Raw genomic sequence first — 17,364 nt, forward strand, 5'->3', positions numbered from 1 at the left:
CATTCCTCATATTCTTGAATTTGAACTTTGAGTTATGACTGCACAGTTCTGCAATTTCTCCACGTATACTTTTCCCCACATGACTGGAAAGAAATGATAGTCCATTTTATCCATTCCCAAAAAAAGAACTAAATATAGACAGTTTCAAAGGTCAAAAGAATAAAGGTCAGGGCACTCAATGAGTCACTGAGAAATGAATATTATTTATTTTTATTTATAGTATTTATATTCCGCCCTGCTCACACCGAAAGGGACTCAGAGCAGATCACAGAACATATATACGGCAAACATCACATGTTGTTATATACTGACAAGACAGACAATACATAGAGGTACATATAAGCTTTCCGATGTTCGGCGTGTGCTCGGTTGCAGCCCGGGGGGGGGGGGGGTGGACTGTTGCCCACTTTTCCATGCCAAAGAGATTTATTTGTAAATCAAATCACCAGCATTTTTTCTGGGATTTCCTTATGGATGCCTTAAATACTTGCTTAAGCGGTACCTATTTATCTACTCACATTGCTATTTTCAAAACGGCTAGGTGCGTTTGGCGGGGACAAGAGACAGGGCCTTCTCAGTGGTGGCCCCTCGACTGTGGAACGTCCAGCCTAGAGAGATAAGATCAGCCCCATCCCCCCTGTCCTTTCGAAGAATTGTGAAAACTTGGCTTTTTGAACAGGCCTTCCCAGATATGGCATAGATATATGATATTATGGACAACTGACGACGCAACCGGACAATGATTTGAGATGGAGACGCTTTGACAATGTTTTTAAATGCTGTGTACGATTTTTAGGTTTTATATTTCTATTTGTATTTTAAAGTATTTATGATTGTTTTAATTTTAATTTTGTTGTAACTGCACGAGCATCAAATTGTTGCCTATTGTTAACCGCTCCGAGTCGCCCTTGGGTTGAGAGGGGCAGTATATAAATGTAGTAAATAAATAAATAAATAGGTAGGCAGAAGCTGGGCCAAAGGCCAGGAGCTCACTCTGACCAGAGCTTCGAATTATCAACCTTTTGGTTGGCAAGAATTACTGCAGGTGGTTGTTAACCTGCTGTGCTAACCCTTATTCCATTAGGATAAGGAAAAACAAATTGAAACTTAATTTAGACAATACAAGTGCCTTGCTCTCTGGGAAGGCAGATCAGGGAATACGGATTTAAATGGGGTTTGTAATTTGGATGTACTTCTGGAGTCAACTTTGAACCTGGGGGCCCAGGTTTCTGCAGTGAACTGGGCTGGCTTTGCATCCGTTCCTTGAGATGCTGGATCTGGCCATAGTAGTACATGCCTTAGTGGCATCCTCTTTGGACTATAACTTTATTTGGGACTGCCTTAGAGGAATGTTCGGAAACTTCAACTGATTCAAAGTAACAGTTAACGAGGGCAGATTACAAAGATCATACCACGCCTCTATTGCAACAGCTCCATTGGCTGCCAGTGAATTTCAGGGTACAATTCAAAGTGCTGGTTATGAACTATAAAACTTTATATGGCTGCTATTTTGCAGATCATATCTCCCTGTATTCTGAGTCACCGCTGGATCTTAGTCAGTGAATTCTTATGTAGCCAATAAACAATTATTATTATTATTATTATTATTATTTGAAACACAACAAGATGAGTCCACAGCAGACAAGATCACTCTGCTGGCTGTTGTATTGGATCACACGTCGGACACTTCCCATGTGTCTAGGACTGTGTGCTGTATCGGTGAATAATGTGTGCAGATCCCAGTAAGGTGGCCTTTTGCAGCTGGCAGATAGTAATTTTGTCAGCACCGATTGTGTTTAAGTGCAGGCCAAGGTTTAAGTGCAGGCCACTGGGGCCACCTTTACTGGCTTGTGCCAGTCTTTGCAGTTCGATCTTTATTATTATTATTATTATTATTATTATTATTATTATTATTATTATTATTATTCCCCACTTTTTTTCTCTTTGTTTGCCTTCATCTAGTCCAGTGGTTCTCAACCTTCCTAATGCTGTGACCCCTTAATACAGTTCCTCATGTTGTGGTGACCCCCAATCATAAAATTATTTGCGCTGTTACTTCATAATTGTAATCTTACTCCAATTAAGAATCATAATGTAAATATCTGATATGCAGGATGTAATTTCATTCACTGGATCAAATTCAGCACAAATATCCAATACACCCAAATTTGGATACCGATGGGGTGGGGAGGGACTGATTTTGTCATCTGGGAGTTGTAGTTGATGGGATGTATAGTTCACCTACAATCAAAGAGCATTCTGAACTCCACCAATGATGGAATAGAAGCAAACTTGGCACACAGAGCTCCCATGACCAACGGAAAATACTGGAAGGGTTTGTTGGGCATTGACCCTGAGTTTTGGAGTTGTAGTTCACTTACATCCAGAGAGCACTGTGGACTCAAACAATGATGGATCTGGACCAAACTTGGCACAAATACACAATATGCCCAAATGCAAACACTAGTGGAGTTTGGGGAAAATAGATCTTGAAATTTGGGAGTTGTAGTTGCTGAGATATATAGATTACCTACAATCAAAGAGCATTCCGAACCCCACCAATGATAGAATTGGGCCAAACTTCCCACACAGGAGCCCCATGACCAACAGAAAATACAGTGTTTTCTGATGGTCTCTGGCGACCCCTCTGACACCCCCTCATGACCCCCCCAGGGGTCCCGACCCCCAGGTTGAGAAACACTGATCTAGTCCATTACTGATAACAGACACTGGTTTAGGGTCAGGGGAGATGGTGGTGGGGTATAAATAAAGATTATTATTATTATTATTATTATTATTAAATGATGTATTATTATTATTATTATTAATATCTCACTCTATCTCCCTGAAAAGACTCAGAGTAGATTACAGAATACACATATATGGTAAACATTCAATGCCATTATACAGTTAACAACAAAGAAATACAGTACACAGACAGAGGTAAAGGGTTCCCCCTTTTCATCTCTGGTTTCTGGAGGCTGTGCTCAACTCCGGCCATGGGAAGGTACTTTTGTTCCATTTTCCATGCCGAGCTGCCTGTTGTCTGTGGGGACCTTTTACTTCCCTGCCAAAATGGTACCTATTGATCTACTCACATTTGTTTTCGAACTGCTAGGTTGGCAGAAGCTAGGGCTAACAGTGGGAGCTTACCCCAACCCGTGGCTTTGAACTGCCAACCTTTTGGTTAGCAAGTTTTCTGCAGCTTTATCCTATAATTTTCCTGCAGATAAAATAAAGAACCCTGTCAAACTACAAATCTCAGGATTCCGTAGCATGATGGAATGGCAGTTAATATGGCATCAAAACACTGCAAATTGCAATGTAGATACAGCAATGGAAGGAGTTGTTGCTAGCTGGCTGGAAACCTGAAGAGGAGCATTCAGAACTGCAGTATTGGTTTCAGAGCTTACTCACAGAACACGAAAGTGGAAGCAGCTGATAGGAAGCAAGTAATAGGCTCTAAGAAGAAGCTCTTTTTAAACTAACTTGATAGTGGAGTTTACTTTCCCATGAAAAGAGTACTTGTTTCCTTTTATGGGCAGGATCTGACAAGGCAAGGTCTCGTGATAAAGAGAAATGTCTCTTTTCTCACAACAGCTATGTTCAGAAGCTGTTTTAATATGAGGAAGTAGGAAAATATAGTGGTTGAGATGCACTCTCACTTCTACGACGAAACGACATAAAAGTCCTCCTACACTCAGTATGTAGTCAAAGGGTTGGGAGGCGAGCACGTAACAGATATACTATGTATTATTATTTATTTTATTTCGGGTATTTATACCCCATCCTTCTCATCCCCCCGGGGGGGGGGGGGCACTCAGGGCGGCTTCCAGCCGGCACATATTTGATGCCTACAAGTAAACACAATAAAATACATATCCAAATAATAATAATAATTAAAAAAAACTTTATTTGTACCCCGCTACCATCTCCCCAAGGGACTCGGTGCAGCTTACATGAGGTCAAGCCCACAATACATCAATAAACAAAAGCAATAACAAAACAATCAAAGCAATACAATTCATATAAATCACACAACAAAAAATAAACAATAAATCAACAGTAACACACAAGCATTTAAAACCAATGGCCGGGCCAAATGTAATAGATTAAAATGTAAAATAATGCTGGACATGGACAAGGTAGGATATAACTGGGGTAGAATTTTCAAGGAGAAATGAAAGAACACAATCAATCCCAAATCAATGGTAAAGTGCATTTTGAGGGCATATTGCTGAGGGTTTTCCTTATTCTGGGAAGGCACACTGGAACAACCACGTTTTCAGGCTCCTCCTAAGGACTGCCAGAGTTGGGGCATGTCTGATGTCCTTGGGAAGTAAGTTCCAGAGTCAGGAGGCCACCACTGAGAAGGCCCTCTCCCTCATCATCACCAATCGCGCCTGCGAAGGAGGTGGGAGCATGAGCAGGGCTTCTCCAGATGATTGAAAAGATCGTGTGGGTTCATACACAGAAATGCGGTCACGCATAAAATTAAATTAAAATTAACTAGGTTTCCCAACTGACTGTGACTTGTTCTTGTACATTGAACAGTAAACACAGAAGGAAGAACAAGTTATTAAAATACAAAAAAAAATGAATCGGCATTGTCATAAAAAGGCAAAGGTTTCCCCTTGACATTAAGTCTAGTCGAGTCCGACTCTGGGGGGTGGCGATCATCTCCATTTCTAAGCCGAAGAGCCGGCATTGTCCATAGATGCCTCCTAAATCGTGTGGCTGGCATGACTGCATGGAGCACCGTTACCTTCCCACTGAAGCAGTACCTATTGATCTACTCACATTTGCAAGTTTTCGAACTGCTAGGTTGGCAGAAGCTGGGGCTAACAACAAGAGCTTGTTCCGTCCCGCAGATTCGAACAACCAACCTTCCAGTCAGCATGACTACAAGGAGCACCATTACCTTCCCACTGAAGCAGTACCTTTTGACCTACTCACATTTGCATGTTTTCAAACTGCTAGGTTGGCAGAACAACAAGAGCCCGTTCCGTCCCACAGATTCGAACCACCGACCTTCCGGTCAGCAAGTTCTGCAGCTTAGTGGTTTAACCCGCTGTACCACCATGGCACCTAAAAGCATTGCCATAAGTTGCAGTAAAACGCACGATGCTGTTAAAAAATGGCACAAAAACACACAATACTAGGTTGTTGGAAGTTTTTTTGGGCTATATGGCCATGTTCTAGAAGCACTCCTGACATTTTGCCTGCATCTATGGCAAGCATCCTCAGAGGTTGTGAGGTCTCTGAGGATGCTTGCCATAGATGCAGGCGAAATGTCAGGAGAGAATGCTTGGCCATATAGCCCGAAAAACATTCAACAACCCAGTGATTCCAACCATGAAAGCCTTCGACAATACACACAATACTGTTCCTATGTGCCAATTTTTCCCAGTCCAAACATACTGGACTAAAATTTCCATCCTTCCCATCTAGCATGTCAATGGGTTTACTACCTAAGATCACGGGAGCAGCCCTTCAACAATAGCTGGAGGGCCAGATGGTCTTCAGCCCTGCTCTGAACTGCAAGAGACCTGCCCCAGATAAACCCAGCTCTAATCTTCAAAAGCTTGTTTACAAAGTAAATCTGGTAAGTCTTTAATAATGAGGCCAGAGAAGCTAGTTATATCTTTCTACAAAACTCTAGGCTAGGCAAGGTTTAATGGTCCCGTACAGAGGAGATACCACTGGATGTATGGTTGTAGGATGAGATGGGGAGGCAAACTGGAGAGTGCACAGGACCAGTTCTTTATTTTAATCGACTTAAGTTTCTTGCAATAGCATACAGAATATTTGAAAGGAAGTTTTGAGCATCTGCAAAAATAAAGCAGTTGGCCCTCGGTAAAAATTAAGTTTTAAAAAGGGAGGGGGGAATCCAAAATGTAAACTTTGCAAAACAATAAATATTATGCACTAGCCGTCCCCTGCCATGCATTCCTGTGGCCCACTCTGCTGATCATGGGGGTTCTGTGTGGGAGGTCCGGCCCAATTCTATCGTTGGTGGGGTTCAAAATGCTCCGTGATTGTTGGTGAACTACAACTCCCAAATGTCAAAATTCTATTTTCCCCAAATTTCTATTTTCCACTAGTGTTCACATTTAGGCATATTGAGTATTCGTGTAGAGTTTGGTCCAGATCCATCATTGTTTGAGTCCACAGTGCTCTCTAGATGTAGGTGAACTACAACTCCAAAACCAAAGGACACTGCCCAACAAACCCTTCCAGTATTTTCTGTTGGTCATGGGAGAACTGTGTGCCAAGTTTGGTTCATTTCCATCGTTGGTGGGGTTCAGAATGCTCTTTGATTGTAGGTGAACTATAAATCCCAGCAACTACACCTCCCAAATGACAAAATCATTTTTTTTAGTGAAGGACATACATTGGGTTGTTAGGTGTCTTGTGTCCAAATTTGGTGTCAATTCGTCCAGTGGTTTTTGAGCTATGTTAACCCCACAAACGAACATTACATTTTTATTTATATAGATACGTAGGTGTTTCCTGTATTAACCTATCACCATTTCATAGACGCCCAAGCACACTATGGGTTAAACCCTTGTGCCGGTAGGACTGAAGACTGTCAGGCCGCAGGTTCGAATCCAGGGGGAGCATGGATGAGCTCCCTCTGTCAACTTCAGCTCCTCATGCGGGGACATGAGAGAAGCCTCCCACATGGATGGTAAAACATCATAAAACATCTGGGCAACGTCCTTGCAGACGGCCAATTCTTTCACACCAGAATCGACTTGCAATTTCTCAAGTCGCTCCTGACACAAAAGGAAAAAAATTAAGTTGTTCACAATTTTATATAAAGCATGTCATTTTACTACAAAGGGTGGGCCAAAAGTCACAAAAGGGGTTTCATCGCTATGAAAACATTTTTGCTTTTAGTGTATAGTGCCATAGCATTTTCACAGAATCATGGAGTTGGAAGAGACCTCATGGGCCATCCAGTCCAACCCCCTGCCAAGAAGCAGGAAAACTGCATTTAAAGCACCCCCGACAGATGGCCATCCAGCCTTTGTTTAAAAGCTTCCAAAGAATTATTATTATTATTATTATTATTTAAAACTTTTATATCCCGATCTTCTCACCTCCGAAGTGGGACTCAGACCGGCTTACAGCAAGGATTCAATGCTACTAATACAAGCTAAAACATCATACAACAATACAAGATTAAAATACATATAGATAAAATACATATATATCAAATCGCCAAGGGAAAATTATGTTCAACTCAGTCCGCATATGTGGTCACTCACTTTGGTCTGTAACCAGTCTCAGCCATTATTCTGGGAATGCTTCGTTCCATACCCAGGATTTCACTAGCCTCCTGAAGGACAAGAGGGAGGGGGTAGATCTAATCCTGCTCGGGAGAGAGTTCCATAGCCGAGGGGCAACCACAGTGAAGGCCCTGTCTCTCGTTACCACCAAACACGCTTGCGAAGGTGGTGGGACCGAGATCAGGGCCTCTCCGGAAGATCTTAACGTCCTTGATGGTTCATAGGGGAGAAGGAGCCTCCACCACACTCCAGGGCAGAGAGTTCCACTGCTGAATGCCTCTTACAATCAGGAAGTTCTTCCTAATATTCAGATGGAATCTCCTTTCTGTACAGAAATATTTTTTTACGTATTTAAACAGACCCCTTTGTGATTTTTGGCCTACTTTGTGTACAACACTATGTAACGTGATTTTTGTTCCTGGGTTATAAATGTCATTTCCCAATTGGGTCTATCATAAAAACCTGGAAAAAGTATATTAAACTGCAAAAACTGTTTGTATTTATGTTACATATTTTGCTATAGTTTTTCAATGAGTCTCAACTAATTCAACATAGTTGAGACAAAAATGAAGTCTCTGGAGTAGAACAACTACTTTCAGAGTAAGTACCGCACAATTAAAAAAGAAAGAACACTTTAAACTAAGAACAGGAAAAAAAAATCAAATTTAGTTACATAGTGTAATGGGCCTTGAGCGTCAACAGATATTGGTATCCAGTCCACAGGGGGTTCTTGGAACCAAACCCCATCAGATACTGAGGGCCCACTCTAATCTCCTGGACATGGGGGGGTATAGTTTATTAATAATCCACAGGTAACTTGGAAGATTGTAATTCTTCATTTGTAATGGCCATCGGATTAATATACCTTGAACAAAGATGGAAATAATTACTGTTTATCTTCACAAGGACACTCTCCCAGGGCCCTTCCACACAGCCCTATGTCCTATATCAAGGCAGAAAATCCCACAATATCTGCTTTGAGCTGGGTTATCTGAGTCCATACTCAGATAATGTGGGATTTTCTGCCTTGATTTCCTGGGATATAGGGCTGTGTGGAAGGGTCCCCAGTTAGTGAGATATATATGGTTGGGTAGCTTCAAGTTTAGTCTAAAAAGGTAAAGGTAGTCCCCTGACGTTAAGTTTAGTCTAGTGAACAAGATATCTTGATCCTTGTTGGGTTTAATGGTTGAGCCGTGTAGCAAAGCGTCATGCAATTAAGGATCTGAAACTAGTTTCGAAACTGGAAGAACTCTTCTAGTTCTAGCTCTTGACCTTTGTATCTAGAAGGAACAGGTGGTTCTTATGTCCACCAGACGCTGAGATTAGGATTGGAAATGGTACTTTGATCTCATCAGGCGAAGAGCACCAAAGCAATCTATTCCATTCTGAATGCAAATACACAAATGTATTTAAGAATGACAAAGAGCAAATATCTGCAATGTGGGTATTGCCCAGTGTGGGCAACTCTCAGAAGTATGTTGCTGTGAGTTTTCCAGGTTATATGGCCATATTCGAGAAGCATTCTCTCCTAGAGAAAGGGAAGGGAAAAATTGGATCCATATAAGGAGTTTAAGGCGGTGGTTCCCAACCTGTGGTCCATGGACCACCAGTGGTCTGCGAGAACTAAAATATGGTCTGCAGCCTCACCGTTACTACATCTTTGCTACACCGTTACAACGAGAGTGACTGATCTCACAAAACCCTCTTATCGTGCTGAGGTTTATTAAATACTAGCTGTCCCCTGCCACGCATTGCTTTGCCCCAGTCTGTGTATGTGTTTTGTATGTGTATATATATATGTATATGTGTGAGTATATTTGTGTATATATGTGTGTTTATGTATATATATATGGTTTTGCACATGCGTTGTAATGTAATTTTTGGTTTTTTGGCTTTTAAGTTCCTTCCGCTGTGTTTTTCAGTGTTTTTATAAGTGATGGTCACTCGTTGGCCTGATACATGTATTTGTGCTCAAATTTGGTGTCAATTTGTCCAGTGGTTTTTTAATTATGTTAATCCCACAAACGAACATTACATTTTTATTTATATACATGGTTTTCTGTGGGTGAGCAGATGGCGACTACTGGATGGCATATGTTCTGTATTAGAAACTAGAGCTGATGAAGTCTATCCAATGCAATTTTCTGAATCAGCACTCCATGTAACCAAACTGAATCTATAGTTGACCAAAAACTGATTTGTAACCCTTTTGGTACTAATGTTGGAGAGTGGTCCCTCCCAAAACAAAAAAGGTTGGAAACCACTGGTTTAAGGGGTGTGTTGCTACCCCTGTCAGTGGCAATTCATTCTTATTTACTGGCTGGAAGAAGAGACACAAAAGAGAGCAAGGACTGCCAAAACAGTGTTGACACGCCATGTGCAGCTGCTGTTTTAAGTATACACTTTAAGCTCCATACAAACATCTCCACATTAGGTTGTTGTATGTTTTTCGGGCTATATGGCCATGTTCTATAGGCATTCTCTCCTGACATTTCGCCTGCATCTATGGCAAGCATCCATAGAGGTTGTGTTCAGACCTCACCTCTATATAGCCTGAAAAAACCTACAACAACCCAGTAATTCCAGCCATGAAAGCCTTCGACAATACACCTCCACATTACTTACTCTTGTCTTGAAAAGACTGGCATGGTTTCCCTTGAATCTATATCACTTGAAAACAACTCACTACAGACTTATGGCCAGGGTCTCAATTTGCATGACTCTCGATCCTATTACATTCCACCCCATGCTCATAACTATGTCAAAATATGTAACAACTGAAACATGTGCCTGCCGGGGAATCTGAATAAGTGGATTGTTAGCCATGAAACTTTTTGGTAAAATACAATAGTTAAGTCCGAACACATCTCCCTGTACAAACCACTATGGAAACTTAGATCTTCTGGGGAGACACTGCTCTCAGTCCCGCCACTATCACAGGCGTGTTTGGCAGGGACGAGAGACAGGGCCTTCTTAGTGATTGCCCCCCAGCTATGGAATTCCCTTCCTGGCAATATTAGATCAGCTCCCTCCTTCCTGTCCTTCAGAAGGATGAAGACCTGGTTGTGGGACCAAGCCTTTGGGGCAGTGCAGTGAGGCAAATAGTGTCCTGAGATGGTTTTTAAGCAACTGATTTTAATGTGGATATAACTAATTTTAATGTTTGTATATACTTATGGTTTTATGTCCCGGCATTGAATGTTTGCCATATATATGTTGTGCTCTGCCCTGAGTCCTCTGCGGGGTGAGAAGGGCAGAATATAAATGTTTTAAATACATAATAAATAAGTTGAATCTACACCAGTGGGTCCCACTGTGGGTCCCAGATGTTTTGGCCTTCAACTCCCAGAAATCCTAATATCTGGTAAACTGGATTTCTGGGAGTTGTAGGCTGAAAAACCTGGGGACTCACAGGTTGAGAACCACTGATCTACACTATAAAATTAATGCAGTTTCACACCACTTTCAATTTTATTGTATTTTTTGGTCGTGTCAGGAGCAACTTGAGAAACTGCAAGTCACTTCTGATGTAAGAGAATTGGCCGCCTGCAAGGACGTTGCCCAGGGGACGACCAGATGTTTTGAATATTTGCCATCCTTGTGGGAAGCTTCTCTCATGTCCCCGCATGGAGAGCTGGAGCTGATAGAGGGAGCTCATCCGCCTCTCCCCAGATTCGAACCTGCGACCTTTCGGTCTTCAGTTCTGCCGGCACAGGGGTTTAACCCACTGTGCCACCGGGGGCTCACCACTCTCATTGCCATAGCTTATTGCTTTGGAATCCTGGGAGTTGTAGTTTTACAAGGTCTTCAGCCTTCTCTTCCAAAGGGTGCTGGTGCCTTTACAAACTACAACTCCCAGGATCCCATAATATTGAGCCATGGCAGTGAAACTGCTGTCGAGCAATTTAAAGTGGCTGTGGATATGGAGATCCAAAAGGACAAGCCAACAAAACTGTATCCATTGTACAGTGTAGATGCACCCTATTTCACCTAGGTCTACCTCCCCTTTTTATCTTGGTGTTTCTGGTTTTTACACCACTTTCACTGCCATGGCTCAATGCTATGGGATCCTGGGAATTGTAGTTTGGAAAGGCACCAGCACCCTTTGGAAGAGAAGGCTAAAAGACCCTGTAAAACTACAACTCCCAGGATTCCAAAGGATCACAAGTCTCACGGGACTTGTAGTTTTACTGGGTCTTTGGCCTTCTCTAGCCAAAAGGGCTAGTGCCTCGTCAAACTACAAATCCCAGGAATCCAATGCAATTAAAGGGGTCTCAAACTTAAATAATTCTAAATGCATCCTAAGCAACATGTAGGGCAGGAGCAAGTTTCCCAAACCGGTCCTGCGCCTTTAAGACTTGCACCGCCCTTTCCCTACTGAGTTCAACGTGACTTACTCCCAAGTGAAAGCATGGAGGATCTCCACGGGTTGAATGAATGTAGTTTGGCACCACTTTGACTGTCAAACCTCAATGCTATGGCGTGGAAGTGGTAGTTTTATAAGGTCTGCAGCGTTCTTTGCCAAAAGAGTATCAGACTACAAGTCCCGGGAGGCAGAGCAGTTAAAGTGGTGCCAAACTGCATTTCATTCGATAGTGTAGATGCAGCCATTGAAAGCGAAGCAGAAAAAATAAGAGACCTTACTTACCAAGGAGCTGATTCAGTTTAGAAGGAGCGGCAGGGAGAAGCCCAGGCAACGCTATTTCTGCACCTCCTGGGGAGGAGAAAGAGGGCGCGACGCAGCCAATCAGAAGCTTTGGAACCCCTCTCAGGCTATGGGGATTGCCCAATCAGAGCTCGCGGAGGAGAAAGCGTTCGAAACCCCCCTACCTTTTCTGCTCCTCCCACTCTGACGCTCCAGAGAGCAAGGCTGGCTTCATTGCTCTTGCATTGCACTTCCCTTCCAGATTGTTTGCACTCCAGGATCAAACTCCTGCTGCAAGGAGATTTCCCCTTGGACTGAAGGTGCATCTACAGCAGTATTTCTCAACCTTCCTAATGCCACGACCCCTTAATACACTTCCTCATGTTATGGTGACCCACCAACCATAAAATTAGTTTTGTTGCTATTTCATAACTCATTTTCTGGTTGCTTCTGGGTTGAGAGAATCGGCCGTCTATGAAGACGTTGCCCAGGGGACGCCCGGATGTCTTGCAATCCTGCGAGGAGGCTTCTCTCATGGCCAGAGAAGCAGATGGCGGAAACAGAAGAACGGCCTGCCTCAGGGGAGCGTGCTTGCCCCATCCATGTTCAACATCTACACAAATGACCAGCCACTGCCAGAAGGGACAGAGAGTTTCATCTATGCTGATGATCGTGCCATTACTGCTCAAACAGGGAGCTTTGAGATGGTTGAACAGAAGCTCTCCGAAGCTCTAGGTGCTCTTACTGCCTATTACAGGGAAAACCAACTGATCCCTAATCCATCTAAAACACAGACATGCGCCTTTCACCTTAAGAACAGACAAGCATCCTGAGCCCTGAGGATTACCTGGGAAGGAATCCCACTGGAGCATTGCAGCACACCCAAATACCTGGGAGTCACTTTGGACCGTGCTCTGACCTACAAGAAGCACTGCCTGAACATCAAACAAAAAGTGGGCGCTAGAAACAACACCATACGAAATCTGACTGGCACAACCTGAGGATCACAACCAGACACAGTGAAGACATCTGCCCTTGCGCTATGCTACTCTGCTGCTGAGTATGCATGCCCAGTGTGGAACACATCTCACCACACTAAAACAGTAGATGTGGCTCTTAATGAGACATGCCGCATTATCACAGGGTGTCTGCGCCCCACACCACTGGAGAAATTACACTGCTTAGCCGGTATTGCACCACCTGACATCCGCCAGGAAGTAGCAGCCAATAGTGAAAGGACCAAGGCAGAGACATCTCCAGCTCATCCCCTGTTTGGGTATCTGCCAGCACGTCAACGACTTAAATCAAGACATAGTTTTCTTAGATCTACAGAGACACTCGCTGGAACACCCCAGCAAGCGAGAGTCCAATAGTGGCAGGCCCAAACCCAGCACCTCAATTCATGGGTGATACCAAATGAGAGACTCCCCCCTGGGCACTCAGAAGACTGGGCGACTTGGAAGGCGCTGAACAGACTGCGCTCTAGCACCACGAGATGCAGAGCCAATCTTAAGAAATGGGGCTACAGGGTGGAATCCTCGGCATGCGAGTGCGGAGAAGAACAAACCACTGACCACCTGCTGCAATGCACCCTGAGCCCTGCCACATGCACGATGGAGGACCTTCTTGCGGCAACCCCAGAGGCACTCCAAAGGACATTTAACCAAATACCAAATTTACAAAATCTGTGTGGTTTTTTTCTTTCTTTTTTCTTTCTTTTTCTTTTTAATCTCTGTGTTTGTTTTGCTCTGTTAGAATTGTAATACAATGGTTGCTGATGACACGATAAATAAAAATAAATAAAAACTGTCATTTTGCTGCTGTTATGAATAGTGATGTAAATATTTGGTATGCAGGATGTATTTTCATTCACTGGACCAAATTTGGCACAAATACCTGATACAAATACCTGATACGCCCAAATTTGAATACTGGTGGGATTAGGGGAGGGTATTGATTTTATCCTGTGGGAGTTGTAGTTGTTGGGATTTATAGTTCAGTTACAATCAAAGAGTGTTCTGAACTCCACCAATGATGGAATTGAACCAAACTTGGCACACAGAATTCCCATGACCAACAGTAAATACTGGAAGGGTTTGGTGGGCATTGACCTTGAGTTTTGGAGTTGTAGTTCACCTACATCCAGAGAGCACTGTGGACTCAAACAATGATGGGCACTGGTGGAGTTTGGGCAAAACAGACCTTGACATTTGGGAGTTGTAGTTATTGGGATTTATAGTTCACCTACAATCAAAGAGCACTCTGAACTCTACCAACGATGGAATTGAACCAAACTTGGTAGACAGATTGGAAGGGTTTGGTGGGCATTGACCTTGAGTTTGGGAGTTGTAGTTCACCTACATCTAGAGAGCACTGTAGACTCAAACAATGATGGATCTGGACCAAACTTGACACGAATACTCAACATGCCCAAATGTGAACCCTGGTGGAGTTTGGGGGAAATAGTCCTTGACCTTTGGGAGTTGTAGTTGCTGGGATTTATTGTTTGCCTACAATCAAAGAGCATTCTGAACTCTACCAACGATGGAATTGAACCAAACTTGGTAGACAGATTGGAAGGGTTTGGTGGGCATTGACCTTGAGTTTGGGAGTTGTAGTTCACCTACATCTAGAGAGCACTGTAGACTCAAACAATGATGGATCTGGACCAAACTTGACACGAATACTCAACATGCCCAAATGTGAACCCTGGTGGAGTTTGGGGGAAATAGTCCTTGACCTTTGGGAGTTGTAGTTGCTGGGATTTATTGTTTGCCTACAATCAAAGAGCATTCTGAACTCTACCAACGATGGAATTGAACCAAACTTGGTAGACAGATTGGAAAGGTTTGGTGGGCATTGACCTTGAGTTTGGGAGTTGTAGTTCACCTACATCTAGAGAGCACTGTAGACTCAAACAATGATGGATCTGGACCAAACTTGACACGAATACTCAACATGCCCAAATGTGAACACTGGTGGAGTTTGGGGGAAATAGTCCTTGACATTTGGGAGTTGTACTTGCTGGGATTTATTATTTGCCTACAATCAAAGAGCATTCTGAACCCTACCAACGATTGAATTGGGACAAACATCCCACACAGAACCTCCATGATCAACAGAAAATACTATGTTTTCTGATGGTATTTGGCAACCCTTCTGACACCCCCTCGCGACCCCTCCAGGGGTCCCGACCCCCAGGTTGAGAAACACTGATCTACAGTGTAGATTTAACACAGTTTGACACCACTTTAACTGCAGTGGCTGAGGGGAATCCTGCAGGTTGTATTAGATGAGTCACCAGCACTTTTTGGCAGGGAAGGCTAAGGCCTTTCATACACCGCCATATAAAATACAGATAATCAGCTTTGAATTAGATTATATTGTTTATTTTATTTCATTTCATATCCTTGTACTCATCCCCGAGGGGGGACTCAGGGCGGCCTCACAGCAAACACCGTTTGGTGCCATCATAATGATAAGAACAATCAAATTCATTAAAACAAAACATTAAATAAGTAGTTAAAACACGCCTATTAAAATCCGGGTCTGGGTCAATTCATTGTTACTTCAAAATTGCTTATGTCTTCTTCATACAAGCCACTGTTCAATGGTCAAAGGCAAGGTCCCACAGCCAAGTCTTGAATTTCCTTCAAAAGGACAGGAGGCAGGTGGCCAGTCTGATGTCTTTGGGGAGGGAATTCCACAGACAGGGAGCCACTCTTGAGAAGGCCCTGTCTATCATCTCCACCAATCGCATTTGCGACGTGGTGGAATCGAGAGCAGGGCCTCTCCAGATTATCTTAAACTTCGTGATAATTCATAGTAGGAGATACGTTCAGACGTAGTCTGGGCATGAACCGTTTAGAGCTTTAAAAGGTTAAAACCAGCACTTTGACTTGTGCTCGGAAGCAGATCGGCAACCAGTGGAGTGGCATAACAGAGGAGTTGTATGCTCCCTGTACGCCACTCCGGTGAGCAACCTGGCTGATGACCGTTGGACTAGTTGAAGCTTCCGGGCAGTCTTCAAAGGCAGCCCCACATAGAGTGCATTGCAGTAGTGTAATTGGGATATAACCAGAGCATGGACCACCGTGGTCAAGTCAGACTTCCCAAGGTATGGCAGTGTAAACTTATGACCCAATTCAAAGCAGATAATGTGGATTATCTGATTTGATAATCTGGATTATATGGCCTTAAAAACCTTGCAAAACTACAGTTCTATAACACTGAGTCAAGGCTGTTGAAGTGGTGTCAAACTTTGATGGACAAATAATTATTTCATGCAGAAAATTATTTTCACATCTACGGTATATAAATAAAAATGTAATGTTCGTTTGTGGGATTTACATAACTCAAAAACCACTGGATTGACACCAAATTTGGACACAATACACCTATCAGGACAACGAGTGATCATCACTCATAAAAACACTGAGAAACACATCAGAAGGTACTTAAAAAGCCCATTTTTTAAAGAAAAATACATTACAACACATACGCAAAACCACACACACACACACGTATATATATAGACACACACACAAACACATATACAGAGACTAGGCCACAGCAATGCGTGGTAGGGAACGGCTAGTCTGTATAAAAATGTAATGTTCATTTGTGGGATTAACATAACTCAAAAACCACTGGATGAATTGACACCAAATTTGGACACAATACACCTATCAGGCCAATGAGTGATCATCACTCATAAAACACTTTAAAAAAAAACACTGCGGAAGGGACTTTAAAAGCCAAAAAAAGCAAAAAGATGCTCCCCCCCCCCCCCCCCGGCAAACAAAATACACAATCGCAAACCCACACTCTCTTTCGAGTTCCCAGCATCTCCTAGACTAGGCCCTTTAGGAGAGGAGGATGATCCAAATGCACTGCTTCAAAGATGCAAGCTATCTTCTCCTTGGATTTCTTTGAGAGCTTCCAAATCCTGGCATATTTCTAATTTCCTATTCCTGGACTGCAACTCCCAGCAATCCTCCAGATAGATAGATTAGATAGGGTTAGATAGGTAAGTAGATAGATTGATCAGGAGGACTGCTGGGAGTTGCTGTCCAAGAATAGGTAGAGAAGGAAGAATGGGGAGAAAGAGGAAGGGAAAGAAAAGGGGGGAAGGAAGGGAAGAGGAAGAGAAAGAAGGAAAGAGAGAAGGAAAGGGGGAAAAAGAGAAGGAAGGAAGGAGAGAAAGAAAGAAGGTTGGCCACAGCAACACGTGACTGGTACAGCTAGTATTATATAAAATTACAGGCTATGTGTAAAATGTTTATGCATGCAACATCAATGAATTTCAGGTTTAAGATTTGGGTCCCAAATATGGGGCAATGTAAACCACATGTAGTTCACATTTGATCAGCCCACACACTGCCTTTTCAGAGAAAGAAAATATGCCGCACAGATGAACAATAA

The 17,364-nt window shown here is 43.0% G+C and overlaps 1 protein-coding gene across 1 annotated transcript in view; it reads right to left on the reverse strand.

Annotated features, from left to right (window-relative positions):
- Positions 1-12,037, reverse strand: part of LIPA (lipase A, lysosomal acid type) — a 44,014-nt gene extending 31,977 nt beyond the window's left edge. The window contains exon 1 of the mRNA XM_060768760.2: positions 11,944-12,037. The gene's annotated coding sequence lies outside the window, so the exon portion shown is untranslated. The remainder of the gene's footprint in view (positions 1-11,943) is intronic.
- Positions 12,038-17,364: the final 5,327 nt, after the last annotated feature.

Source organism: Anolis sagrei, chromosome 3 (genome assembly GCF_037176765.1).
Source record: "Anolis sagrei isolate rAnoSag1 chromosome 3, rAnoSag1.mat, whole genome shotgun sequence".
NCBI lineage: Eukaryota > Metazoa > Chordata > Lepidosauria > Squamata > Dactyloidae > Anolis > Anolis sagrei.